The 12,648-nt window shown below is 40.7% G+C and overlaps 1 protein-coding gene and 1 pseudogene across 4 annotated transcripts in view; one reads left to right on the top strand and one right to left on the bottom strand.

Annotated features, from left to right (window-relative positions):
• Ophn1 (oligophrenin 1) overlaps positions 1-12,648 on the top strand; it is a 396,257-nt gene that overhangs the window by 110,569 nt on the left and 273,040 nt on the right.
• Positions 325-9,192, bottom strand: Sp3-ps2 (Sp3 transcription factor, pseudogene 2; annotated as a pseudogene).

The following is a 12,648-nucleotide window of genomic DNA, read 5'->3' as shown; positions in this document are numbered from 1 at the left end:
TAGACTTTTTATAACAACTTGCACTTAAAATATCTGAGGGTCCCTGAAAACTCCCTTATTACCTACTGAGGCTAAAGTTTTCACTGGCTTCCATTATGTTCTGCCTCTTAAAAGCCATGCCATCTCTTAAGAATATCACATTGGAAACCAAATTATAAAGCAATATACCTTTGGCAGACGCTCATGTATCATGACAAAAACTTAGAATCTGGTTCAAGTCCAAGACAAACACTAGGGAAGTGTAAGAGGAACCACTATTTTTTTTTAGAAACAATATTCTTACTACTGTATAAAGTTAACCACAAGGAATAACTATTTGTGTATTTACTCCATTGTCTCATTTCCAGAAACTGTGACAAGCTGTAAAGGTATTTCAGTGTTGGTAAGGATGTCTTGATTGCTGGTGACAGAAGCATTGACAGTTCCTATCCCTGACACAGACCCCTGTTGAATATTTGCAAGGATAAGTGTTGTTCCTCCTGCAGTAATCAAGGTATCATCTCTCCCAGCTTCCACAGATGCTAGCACTGTACAGCTAGAGTGAATGACTTTTTTATTCTGATGTGTTTTAATATGTTTGGCAAGGAGGTCACTTCTCATGAAGGGTTTTGAATATTCTGGACAAACAAATTTCTTCTCACCTGTATGTGTTCTTATGTGCCTCTGTAATTCGTCACTCAGTGTAAATCTTTTACCACAAACATCCAGTTACAAATAAAAGGGTGCTCCCCCAGATGTGCCAACATAAATGTGCTCTCAGATGTGAGGTCTTCCCATAGACTTTACCACATGTTGGTATATGACAAATGTGTTGCTTCTTTTTCCCAAGATTGGTACCTCTCCCACCATCTTCTTTACAGTTGTGACAGGTGCACGCTACCCTCCAAAGTCTTTTTCCTTCTTGATGTTGTTGGTCCCCTTCTTCAACTACCACTTGTACTCGTGTGTTAGGTCATTGGTATTCAGTGTAGAATCACCACTGTGCTGCCACTCTTCAGGATCAGGCTCTTCCTCCTTGGTCCTAATATCTGCAGGACTGTCAGCATTCTCTCCTGGATATATAGAATCTATAGAATTTACTGTAACTGTCTGTAGATTTGGCAACTGACCAGTGCTTAGACTACCTGGAGTTGAAGTCAACTGCTCCACCTGCTGCAACTTGACCAAGCGGGAGTGTCTGAACAGTCGTCAAAGTAATTTGTTGGGCGGTGGTATTATGTATTTGCAAATTCTGTAAGTTCTGGACCCCTTGCACTTGAAATGTTTGCCAGGTTATCTGTCCAGAAGCGGGGTCACTGTACCTGAATTTAAAAAGTTCCAGGATTCAACTGCAACTGAAGGTTTTGCAAAGCCTGTTGTGATATATTTTGACCACTGGCTTACACACATGGATTGTCTGTGGTGTAACACCTTGCACAATTTGGGCTCGACTGGTTGGCTGTCAAGAATCTTCTAATTGTAGATGCTGTACAACAGGCTGTGCTGTAGAAACATGAATATTCTGAGCCTGTGTCTCTTCAGAAACAGGCGACTGGATATAATTTCCCTGAAGATCTGAGGAATGGACTTGTCCACTAGTAGTAGTCAAGCTATTTGTGTTTTGCTGTAATATACCTGTACTATCTATTGTAACAGGCAACTGTGAGGAAGAGGATGTTGGCACAAATAAATCTGTATCTGCATTAGTTTCATTAATATCAGGAGAAACCCGCTCACCAGTCCTTCCTGAATTGTCTGAATTATCCATAGCTTGTCCTGTGTTTATCAAATGTCCATCAGCATTAATGCCTGCAGTCATTGTCTGAGAACTTCCCGAGAGTCCCAAAGAATCTAGATTGACACTATTGATTGGTACAAAGGTAGTATTTCCTGGCAGACCAAGAGGCACATTGAGAACTACTTGAGTTTGGCCAAGAAATGATGAGCCACCAATTGGCAACTCCCCGAACCTGGACTTGACCAGTCTGTGGTACAAGATTCTGGATATTAGCAGGAGGTGGTCCAGAGGCAAGTAAGGTTTGATTAGAGCCAGGAATGATTTGAATTTGGCTGCTTTCTTGATTTATACCCCCATTATCTGAGGAGCCTTTGAAGCCAATCTGAACCTGCTGAGCATCTGTTGACTGAATCTGTGGTATTACTTGATATTGAACGTTTGGACACTGTATTATTTGATGAATCTGATCCTGGTACAACTGAAAATATTTGTTGATTCTGCAAATTCTGAAGGGGAAGGACATACTGCCCACTTGAAGTAGCAGCACCTGGAATCTGTACTAGATTACGGGCTCCATCTTTTATAGTTGTAGGTGTAGCTGACAAAACCTCCCATCAGTTTAGTGCTCCTAACTGTGCAGAAGCCAAATCACCTGTCAGTCATAGTGTTGTTTAGGACCTCAGGTGGGGTTTCCTGCTGCCTTCCATATGGTGAGAAGCAAAGGCAGCAGCACGAGAGGATGTGGGAAGCAGCGGCCAAGGCCAGAGAGGTCCTGGGATTTTTTTTTCCTATTTTGATTGACTGTGCGGAAAACATAAAATGTGGGGCCTCCAGCCCAAAAGGAGGGAAGAGGGTGACCTGGTAATATGTTTTTTATGTGGTAAAATAGCAAGGACTGTGATTACTATGATTTGTTTTATTTAGGTAGATTTAAAATATTATTACTATTTTCAGATAAGGTCTTCCTATGCAGACCACACTGGTCTGGAACTCACTATGTAGCTTAGACTGGCCTCAAATTGAAGATCTTCTTGCATGAGCTTCCTAACAGCTGGAATTGTAGGTTTGGCCCACCATGTCAGGTTATTGTTTAGTTTTACAATGGGCTGAATTGTCTTCCCAACCTGCTGCACCATTTTTAATTCTCACCAGTAATAAGAGTGGTAATCTTCCATATCCCCACTAGCATATGATGATAGGTATGAGCCTAGATCATCTTACTACTGTTTTCAATTGGGTTGTTTCCTTATTGTTAATTTGGATCTTTAATTTGGTCAAGGTTTTATCAATTTTCCTGGTTTTCTCAAAGAGCCAACTCTTCAGTTTCACTGAGTCTTTGTATCATTTTTGTCTATATTTTATCTCAGTCCTGAGTCAGGTTATTTCTTGTTGTCTACTCCTTTTGGATGTCGTTCATTCTTTTTCTTCTGAAGCTTTCAGTTTTGCCATTTAAGTTGCTAATATGAGACCTCTCCAATTATTTTATAAAGGCACATAGTGCTATGAACTTGGCTCTTGGAAACACATTCATGGTGTCTTATAAGTTTGGGTATATTGTGTTTTCATTTTCATTCAATATTTAAAAGTTTTAACTATTATTAGTACCTACCTTGACAGATTTTTCATTTAGTAGTTCAGTATCCATAAGTCTGTAAACTTTCTGTTTCTATTAATATTTAGCTTTAATCTGTGATGGTCAGAATAGGATATAGGGTATTTCAATTTTCTTTTATCTGTTGACCCTTGCTTTCTGAGCAGTGTAATCAGTTTTGTAGAAAGTTCCATGAGGTGCTTAGAAGATATAGTCTTTTGTGTTCGGGTGAAGTGCTTTGCAAATATCTATAAAGTTAGTTGGTTTACAATATCAGTTAGTTCCTGAAACATTCTAGTTTTTAGTTTGGTGGGAATGGGATATTGAAGTCACCAAGTATTAGTGTATGAGGGTCAGTATATGATTTAAGAGGCAGATGTACTTCTTTTACAAATTTGGATGCCCTAGTGTTTGATGCACAGATGTTAAAAATTGCACTGTCCTTTAGATGGATTTTTCTGTGGAGTATGCAGTACTCTTCCCTGTCTCTTCTGATTAGTTTAGGCTTGAAGTCTATTTTGTCAGATAATAAAAATGGCTACTCTGCTTCCTTCTTGGGTCCATTTGTTTGGCACATCTTTTCCCATCCTTTTACCCTGTGGTGATGTAAAGTGTGTTTCTTGGATACAACAGAAGGATGGATCCTGTTTTCAAATGTGTCTCTTTTGTTGTTGTTTTTATTTACATCCCAAACATTGTCCCACCTCCTGGTCTCCCCTCAGAGTCCCTCCCCTTTTTTGCCTCTGAGAGGTTGGGGCCTCCCCGGGTATGCCACTCTTTCTTTAGGTTTGTAAAATTTTCTTCTGTTTTTGTTGTTGTTGTTTTCTGTAATTCTAACCTGGGTCTCTTCTCCTTCTTCTATTTCCATTATTTTTGTAGATTTTATCTTTTTATAGTGTCCCAGATTTCCTCATGTTTTGTTCACTATTTTCTTTGACTGAGGTATACATTTCTTTTAATGTATCTTTAGTGCCTGAGATTTTCTGTTGGTGAGACTTACCGTTGTTTGACTTCCTGAAGTTTTCATTCCCAGTTTTGCACCAATTGGGGGTTTTCTACCTTGCTGTCTTGAACTGTCGTCATCATTTCATTCCACTGCTTGTTTGTGTTTTCACAGACTTCCTTAGTGGATTTATTCATATCTTCATAAAGGTCACTGAATATATTCCTGGTAGCTATTGTGAAGGCCTTGTCTTGTGCTTCAGATATATTGCATTTCTCAGGGCTACTGTAGTAGCGGTACTGGGTTTTGGTGGAGTCATATTGTGTTGGGTGCTCATGATTGTGTTTTTGTGCTGGTGTCTAGGCATCTGGGTTTGAGATGCTTGTGATTCTCAGTGTTGATATCTGTTTGTCCTTGGGTGGGGGTTAAGTTTCTCCGTTTCTGTTGCCCTCTCTGGATATTAGAAAAACAAAGTGGCTATGGCTTGCCTGGTAGGGAGTACTTCTGAGTTCTTTTTAGATGTGGCCTCGGGGGGGGGGGGGGGACTGACAGGAATAAAGATGGACTTGAAGTGGGGCTGGGACTGAGAGAGGCCTTGAGATTAGGTAGAATCCCTAGTGGGTGGAGTCTGTTCCAGGACTGTGGATGAGACTGGGTAATTTCAAATGCAGGACAGCAAGGAAAGTAAAGAACACCTACTAGTTTTCAGGTTGCCAGTGTCAGAGGTCTCAAGTAGAGAGAGGACATCTAGATATTGGTAGGTGACACACAGTGATGGGGTGTGGAAGGAAGACTGCATCCTAGAGAGTTCTGCACAGTTTCAAGGGAATAGAGGCAGAAGGGGAGGACAGCAAGTAGTCTGCCACGGGGATGGATCTAGCAGGAGGTACCTTTAATCACTGAGCCATAGCTTCCGTCCTGTTTTGTTTATGTTTTAAAAGACAGGATCTCATGTGGCCCAGGGTGTCCTTGAACTGGCTATGTAACCAAGGTTAGCATTGAATTACAAATTCTTCTCCCAGTACCTTTCAAGTGATGAAACGATAGGCAGGGTTTTGTGTAAAAAAAATTATTTTGAAACCACCTCCCATTTTGTTACTAATTTCATGGTAAATTTCAGGAGATAATTTGCATTAAATACATACTGGTTTTGTACATGAACTGTCTACTGTTTCTGTGTCTGTCTCATGTTTTCTTAAGACCTAAACATTGGGCCTATGCATTGGCTTGGTAAGTAATGGCATATGACAACCTGTGTTTGATCTCTGGAACCGATATGGTAGAAGGGAGGGAAGTGACCCTGGAAGTTGTCCTCTGATGCCTGTGTGTACAAAGTATAATTAAGAAGTGTACAGGGGTTAAAAGGATGGTTGCGTTTAAGAGTACTTGTTGCTCTTGTAGAGAACCTGGGTTCAGTTCCTATTACCAATATGCCAGCTCACAATCAACTATGACTACCTTTCCAGAGGATCCCACAGCTAATTCTCAACAGGCACTTCATATGGTGTATAGACATGTATGAGGGCAATATATATGCATAAAATAGAAATAGAATCTTTTGAAAGTATTTCAAAATAATAAAACTTGTCCATTCATAAAATTAAATCATTTCTTACCTCCAGAGTTTGCTGACAAGGTTCACCGTTTGCTTATTTATTGACATTTTAGATTTAGAAATTCTGTAAAGCGGGTATACTTTTTTTGTGAACCTACTGAAGTCATTGGCCACCTAATGTTTGGGCAACAATTTGACTAAATAAACAAATGTTTGTCACAGCATGCCATATGTGTTCTTGGATATGTCTTTAGTGCTCAGCCAGAAGGTTTATAATTTGATGTTAGTTTACCTTATGTGTTTCTTTTGGCTTGCGCATGCTTAGTCAGTCATAGATGATCAGGGTCTCAAGTCTATCTTGGGCATTCACACACCTCAAGGCACGTGCCTGTTTGAATGCAAAAATATCTTTCTATATTTTTAGTAAAAGCTTGGGGCTTTTCAAAGCAACCAGTGATCATGCAATTTTCTACTCAGTTCTTCATTTTTTTAAGCAAGTATTTTGAGTGCACTCTACTAAACCAGTTTGCTAAGCTGCTTCATGCTACTGCAATTTGAAACAATTGCGGCTGATTGTTTTTGGCACTCTCCGTACTGTCTTTTAGGCAGAATTAGCTTCAAGTTGGGCAATGGCGCTCTCAGGATCCATCAAACTGGATAAATAGAGAAAAGACGAGTTAGGACTTAAAAAGCTCTAGGTCTATTTTGCTCCCACTTGAGCTTCCAAGCTCTGGGTTCACAGTTATTGCAGTTGTTATGCTGTTTCCAGTATTGCTGCAAAATGAGAAGATGATGGATTTCCTAGGATAAATTTTGTGTGTACCACAAATGAGATTCCATTTTTTTTCCTTGAATAAATAACACTCAAGCCTTTTCTTATGTATTTGCAAAAGATATAATAAGAAATGAGCCAGCAGAGAGAAATGAAAGGCCAAAGACTCAGTTTGTCCTCAAACAGTGAGAGTACATTTTTATTAGTCTAAGAGGTTGATTACCTCCCCCACCCCAAACCTCCTGAGAATTGGAGAGTGTGCCCACCATGCAGGTTCTGAGAATCAGATTTTACAGTTGAGAGCAGTGAGCAGGCAGGGACCGCCTTTGCCAAACCCAGAAGCTGCTTTTGGTATAAACTGAATTTTGAAACTGCAGGGTGGGGAAAAGTCAGATTGTCTGGTTTTGTAATCTCTGAGCTCCAGGGCATGCCATGGGGGTTGGCCGCTTTCCCCAACTTCATGGGGGCAAATCTCTTGAGAACTTTGGCCTGTTTTTATGGCCATCCTTTTGGGGAGAGGATTTTTCTTTATTCCAGACCCTGCACATACAAAGAGCAGAGGGAGTAATTTTCTGTCTGGCTACTTCTTGCTGGTGGAGTGGGTATTGTTTTAGAGTTTGTAGTTTGGTTGGAGTCTGGAGTGACTACAGAAGAAATATTTTTATTGTCTTCTGTGTGAGTAATGGCAGTGATTTGATCCAGGAAGAACTGTAAAATGTTGAAAAGACAGGGTAAAGCATAGAGGCCAGTAAGGAGGGAGGTTGTGTGTGTGTGTGTGTGTGTGTGTGTGTGTGTGTGTGTGTGTGTGTGTGTGTGTAGGGGTGTGGGGGAAGCCAGGAGGAGGAGCTTGTTGTTGAATTCTGAGCCTGGTTCCTATGTCTTTGGACACTATCTTCAACTAGCCTCGATTTGTTCATAGAAACAGCACTGTGTGTGGTGGAAGGCATAGTTTGCTCCCTTTATAGCAATCAAGAGATCTACCTGTCTTCGATTTTGGAGTATCTCTTTGACCAGGGCATCTAGGTGGTCCCTAATGGTGTCAAGCTGATCTGAAATTTCTGTAAGACTTTCTGAGAGCTGGTTAGACAGAGAGGATAACTGATGCAAAGAAACCCTCACTCCTATTGTTCCTTGTCTAAGTCCTGAAAGAATGGCCACAGTGGCCAGAAGAGTGATATGTTGGATGGCCCATTCACCAGCTGAAAGGTATTGATATCAAGGAAAACCTGACAGGTAATGGCCAATTTAACTGTGAATAGGGAAGGTGGTGGACATGTGAAAGGCTTTCCCTAGAGCAGGAAAGTCATATATTTCTCCTCATCCTTAGCAATATTGGGAAATAGCTGGAGACTAAATCAGATGGAAAATGGAAGACCAGTTAGGAGTATAGTGCCAGGAGGGCCGTCTGGGATGAAGTGGCTCAGAGAGTCACCAGAGGTAGCGATAGCAAGGTTGCATTAGTAAAGCTGGAGAGAACTGACAAGATTGGACATTGGGAAGGGGAGCCTATTATGGGGCTTTGTGAAGTAGGCTTCAGGTTCCTAGGGAAAATGTTGGGGAGGACTGAGTTTTACACAATTTTACCAAAAGATGATCACTAGATTCCATTGGGAAAGCCCTCCTACTTTTTCAAAGGTCCCCCAGTATCTGTACAGGGTGAAGTGACAGCCCAAGGGTAGTGTAAGCTAGACCAACAGCCGGACAGGGAGTGACTAGTTAGCAATCTGGGGTAAGCAAAGACATACCCAGCAAGGTAATGGAAGGGCACTTGGGAGCCCCAAAACTCCAGTCTCTTGTTTGGGCCTATTTTGGAGAGAGGTTCTCACTGTGCTGTAGCCTTGGCTATCCTGAAACTTTCTCTGTAGACCATGCTAGCCTTAAAGTCACAGAGATCTGCCTGCCTCTGCCTCGTGAGTGCAGGGATTAAAGGCATGGGCTACTACATTTAGCCAGAGCTAGGTCTTTCCCCTCTAATAGAAGGTGGATCACTTTGAACAAAGCCAGGATGACTGATTGCCCGCAGCTGTGGCATCTGTTTCGCCTTGTGTTATTCATCATCTGTCCATCAGCAGCAATGTACCCTGCTTGCAGGAGAAAAACCCACTAGGCCATTGTTTTGTCTCAGTTAGCTATCTTAGAAGTTCATTTTTATTACCTAGTCATGGCTCCTTTTCCTATCTGAGTGCCTATCATAGAATCTGTCTAACTCCTCTCAGTGATCATCTAACTGCTGTTAGGGTTTTTGGGGTGCAGACCATTCTAATTGCTTCCACGCTGTCAAAGAGGGTGATTAAAAGGAGTCCCTCAGAGGAAAGTTTATAGGTCATGCATGATTAAACCTAACAGATGGCAAAGATACAGACATAAAACAGCCATGTGATGACAGAGTGCAAACTTGGAGTGTACTATGTGAATGAGGGAGTATCTATAGCATAGAAAAAGGCCAGACTGTTCGTACTACTATAATGCTTGCTTAGATCTTAGGTTAAAATATTTGTGAAAGTTTTGCCATTATCTAGGAAGACAACAGAGAAGAAAAGCAAATGAAAAACCATTGACAGACTTTGTCATAGACATTAGCAAGGCTGATCATCATCATCATCGTCATCATCATCGTCGTCATCGTCGTCATCATCATCATCATCATCAGGTCATCATTGCCCATCATAAGTTGTAAGGCTATTCTTTGGCTCAAGAACTTGAGGCATCTTTTATTGGCAAGCATAAGTTCAGAAGTCAGATGTTTGATCTCCTTTATTATAATCTTGTAGGAAAATTAAGAAATAAAGTTAAACTAGATACACTGAAACCAAGAGAAGAAAAAGTGGGGAAGAGCCTCAAACACAAGGGCACTGGGGAAAATTTTCTGAACAGAATACCAATGGCTTATGCTCTAAGATCAAGAATTGACAAATGGGACCTCATAAAATTACAAAGCTTCTGTAAGGCAAAGGACACTGTCATTAGGACAAAGTGGCAACCAACAGATTGGGAAAAGGTCTTTATCAATCCTACATTCCATAGAGGGCTAACATCCAATATATACAAAGCACTCAAGAAGTTAGACTCCAGAGAGCCAAATAACCCTGTTAAAAATGGGAGACAGAGCTAACAAAAATTCTCAGCTGAAGACTATCAAATGGCTGAGAAGCCATTCTAAAGAAATGGTCAACATCCTTAGTCATTAGGGAAATACAAATCAAAACAACCCTGAGATTCCACCTTACTCCAGTCAGAATTGCTAAGATAAAAAACAGAAGTGACAACAAATGCTGGCGAGGATGTGGAGAAAGAGGAACACTCCTCCATTGTTGGTGGGATTGCAGACTGGTACAACCATTCTGGAAATCAGTCTGGAGGTTCCTCAGAAAATTGGACATTGAACTACCTGAGGACCCAGCTATATCTCTCTTGGGCATATACCCAAAAGATGCCCCAACATATAACAAAGACACATGCTCCACTATGTTCATAGAAGCCTTATTTATAATAGCCAGAAGCTGGAAAGAACCCAGATGCCCTTCAACAGAGGAATGGATACAGAAAATATGGTACATCTACACAATGGAATATTACTCAGCTATCAAAAACAATGATTTCATTAAATTCATAGACAAATGGATGGAACTAAAATATATCATCCTGAATGAGGTAAGTCAATCACAAAAAATCCATACAAGGTATGTACTCACTGATAAGTGGATATTAGCTGAAAACCTCAGATTACCCAAGATACAATCCACTGACCACATGAAGCTCAAGAAGAAGGATGACAAACGTGTGGATGCTTTAGTCCTTCTTAGAAGAGGGAACAAAAATATTCATAGGAGGAGATATGGAGACATAGTTTGGAGCAGAGATTGAAGGAAAGGCCATCCAGAGACTGCCCCACTTGGGGATCCAGCCCATATACATACAGCCACTAAACCGAGATAATATTGCTGATGTCAAGAAGTACATGCTGACAGGAGCCTGATATAGCTGTTTCCTGAGAGGTTGTACCAGAGTATGACAAATACAGAGGCGAATGCTGAAAGCCAACCATTGGACTGAGAGTGAGGTCCCCATTGGAGGAGTTAGAGAAAGGATTGAAGGAACTGAACCAGTTTCAGCCCCATAAGAACAGCAATGCCAACCAAACAGAGCTCTCAGGGACTAAACCACCATCTAAAGTGTACACATGGACAGACCCATGGCTCCAGCTGCATATGTAGCAGAGGATGCCTTGTTGGGCACTAATGGGAGGAAAAGTCCTTGGTCCTGCCAAGGCTGGACCCCCCAATGTAGGGGAATGTCAAGGGGGGATATGGGAAGGGGTGGGTAGATTGGTAGGGGAGCACCCTCATAGAAGAAGGGGGCAGGGGAAACTGGGAAAGGGGACAACATTTGAAATGTAAATAAAAAATACCCAATTAAAAATGTATGAAAAAAAGATAGAAGCCTTTAAAGACGAAATGAATAAATTTCTTGAAGAAACAAGGAAAAAATACAATCAAACAGGTAGAGGTCTTTAAAGAGGAAACAAATAAATCCTGGAAATATATACAGATGCAGAGAAATACAACTAAAGAGGTGAAGGAAATAAAACTGTGCAAGGCCTGAAAGTAGAAATAGAAGCTATAAAGAAAACACAAACTGAGGGGATCATGGAGATGGAAAACCCATGGAAGAGAACAGTAACAACAGATTCAAGCATCACCAACAGATTCGGAAGATGGAAGAGACAATCTCAGGCATAGAAGATACAGTAGAAATTGATACATCGAAGAAAATGTTAAGTCTAAAAATTTCTGACACATATCATCCAGAAAATCTGGGACACTATGAAAAGACAAAATGAAGAAGAACAGGAATAGAAGAGGAAGAGTCCCAGCTCCAAGGGCCAGAAAATATTCTCAACAAAACATAGATGAAAACTTTCCCAACCTAAAGAAGGAGATGCTTATAAATATACAAGAAGCTTATAAAACACCAATTAGGCTGGGCCAGAAAAGAAAATCCTCCTGCTTGAGAACAAAGAATATTAAAAGCAGCAAAGAAAATGGCCTGGTAGCATAAAAAGGCAGACCTATCAGAATTACACCTGACTTCTCAACAGAGGCTCTAAACACTAGAAGGGTCTGGACTGATATCTTGCAACCTCTTAAAAACCACGGATGCTCACCATCCCCCAACTCTCAATAACTATAGAGGGAGAAAACAACATATTTCAAGACAAATCCAATTCAAACTATCCACAAATCTAGTCCTGCAGAAAATACTAGAAGAAAAACTCCAACCAAAGGAGGTTAACTAAATCCACCCTGTCCCCCCCAAAAAAAACCCCACAGAAAATAAGTAATTCAATACCAGCATAAACATCACTAGTGCGTGGTGCTTGTGAGTGCACATGCACTCACCACTCACGAACACACACACACACACACACACACACACACACACACACACACACACAAACACCAACATCAAAATAACAGGAATTAACAATCACTGATCACTAATATTTTAACAAGAGTAAACTCAATTCCCCAATAAAAAGACACAGGCTAGCTGTATGCGAAAACAGGATTAATTATTCTGCTGCATACAAGAAATGCACCTCTGCAGTAAAGATAGATGTTACCTCAGCGTGAAGGGCTAGAAAACTTTTCCAAGCAAAGGGGCCCAAAAAGAAAGATGGAGTAGCCATTCTAGTGTCTAGTAAAATAGACTTTCAAGAAAAATTGATCAATAGAGAAGGACACTTCATACTCATCAAAGATGATACCTGAATCTGAACACCTATGCCCCAAATACAAGGGCACCCACATTTGTAAAAGAAACATTGCTAAAGCTTAAATCACATATTGCACCCCACACATTAATAGTGGGAGACTTTTAACACCCCACTCAGACCAATTGACAGGTCACACAGACAAACACTAAACAGAGAAATAACAAAACAGACATTCTCAATCAAATGGACCTAACATCTATCTATAGAATATTTCAACCAAACACAAAAGAATGTACCTTTTTCTCATCACTCTTCTGGTGCGCTAGAGATACCAACCCACCCACAAAACTTTCA

This window comes from Rattus norvegicus, chromosome X (assembly GCF_021556685.1).
Source record: "Rattus norvegicus strain SHRSP/BbbUtx chromosome X, alternate assembly SHRSP_T2T, whole genome shotgun sequence".
Taxonomy (NCBI): Eukaryota; Metazoa; Chordata; class Mammalia; order Rodentia; family Muridae; genus Rattus; species Rattus norvegicus.
This window is presented reverse-complemented; position numbering and strand designations above follow the sequence as displayed.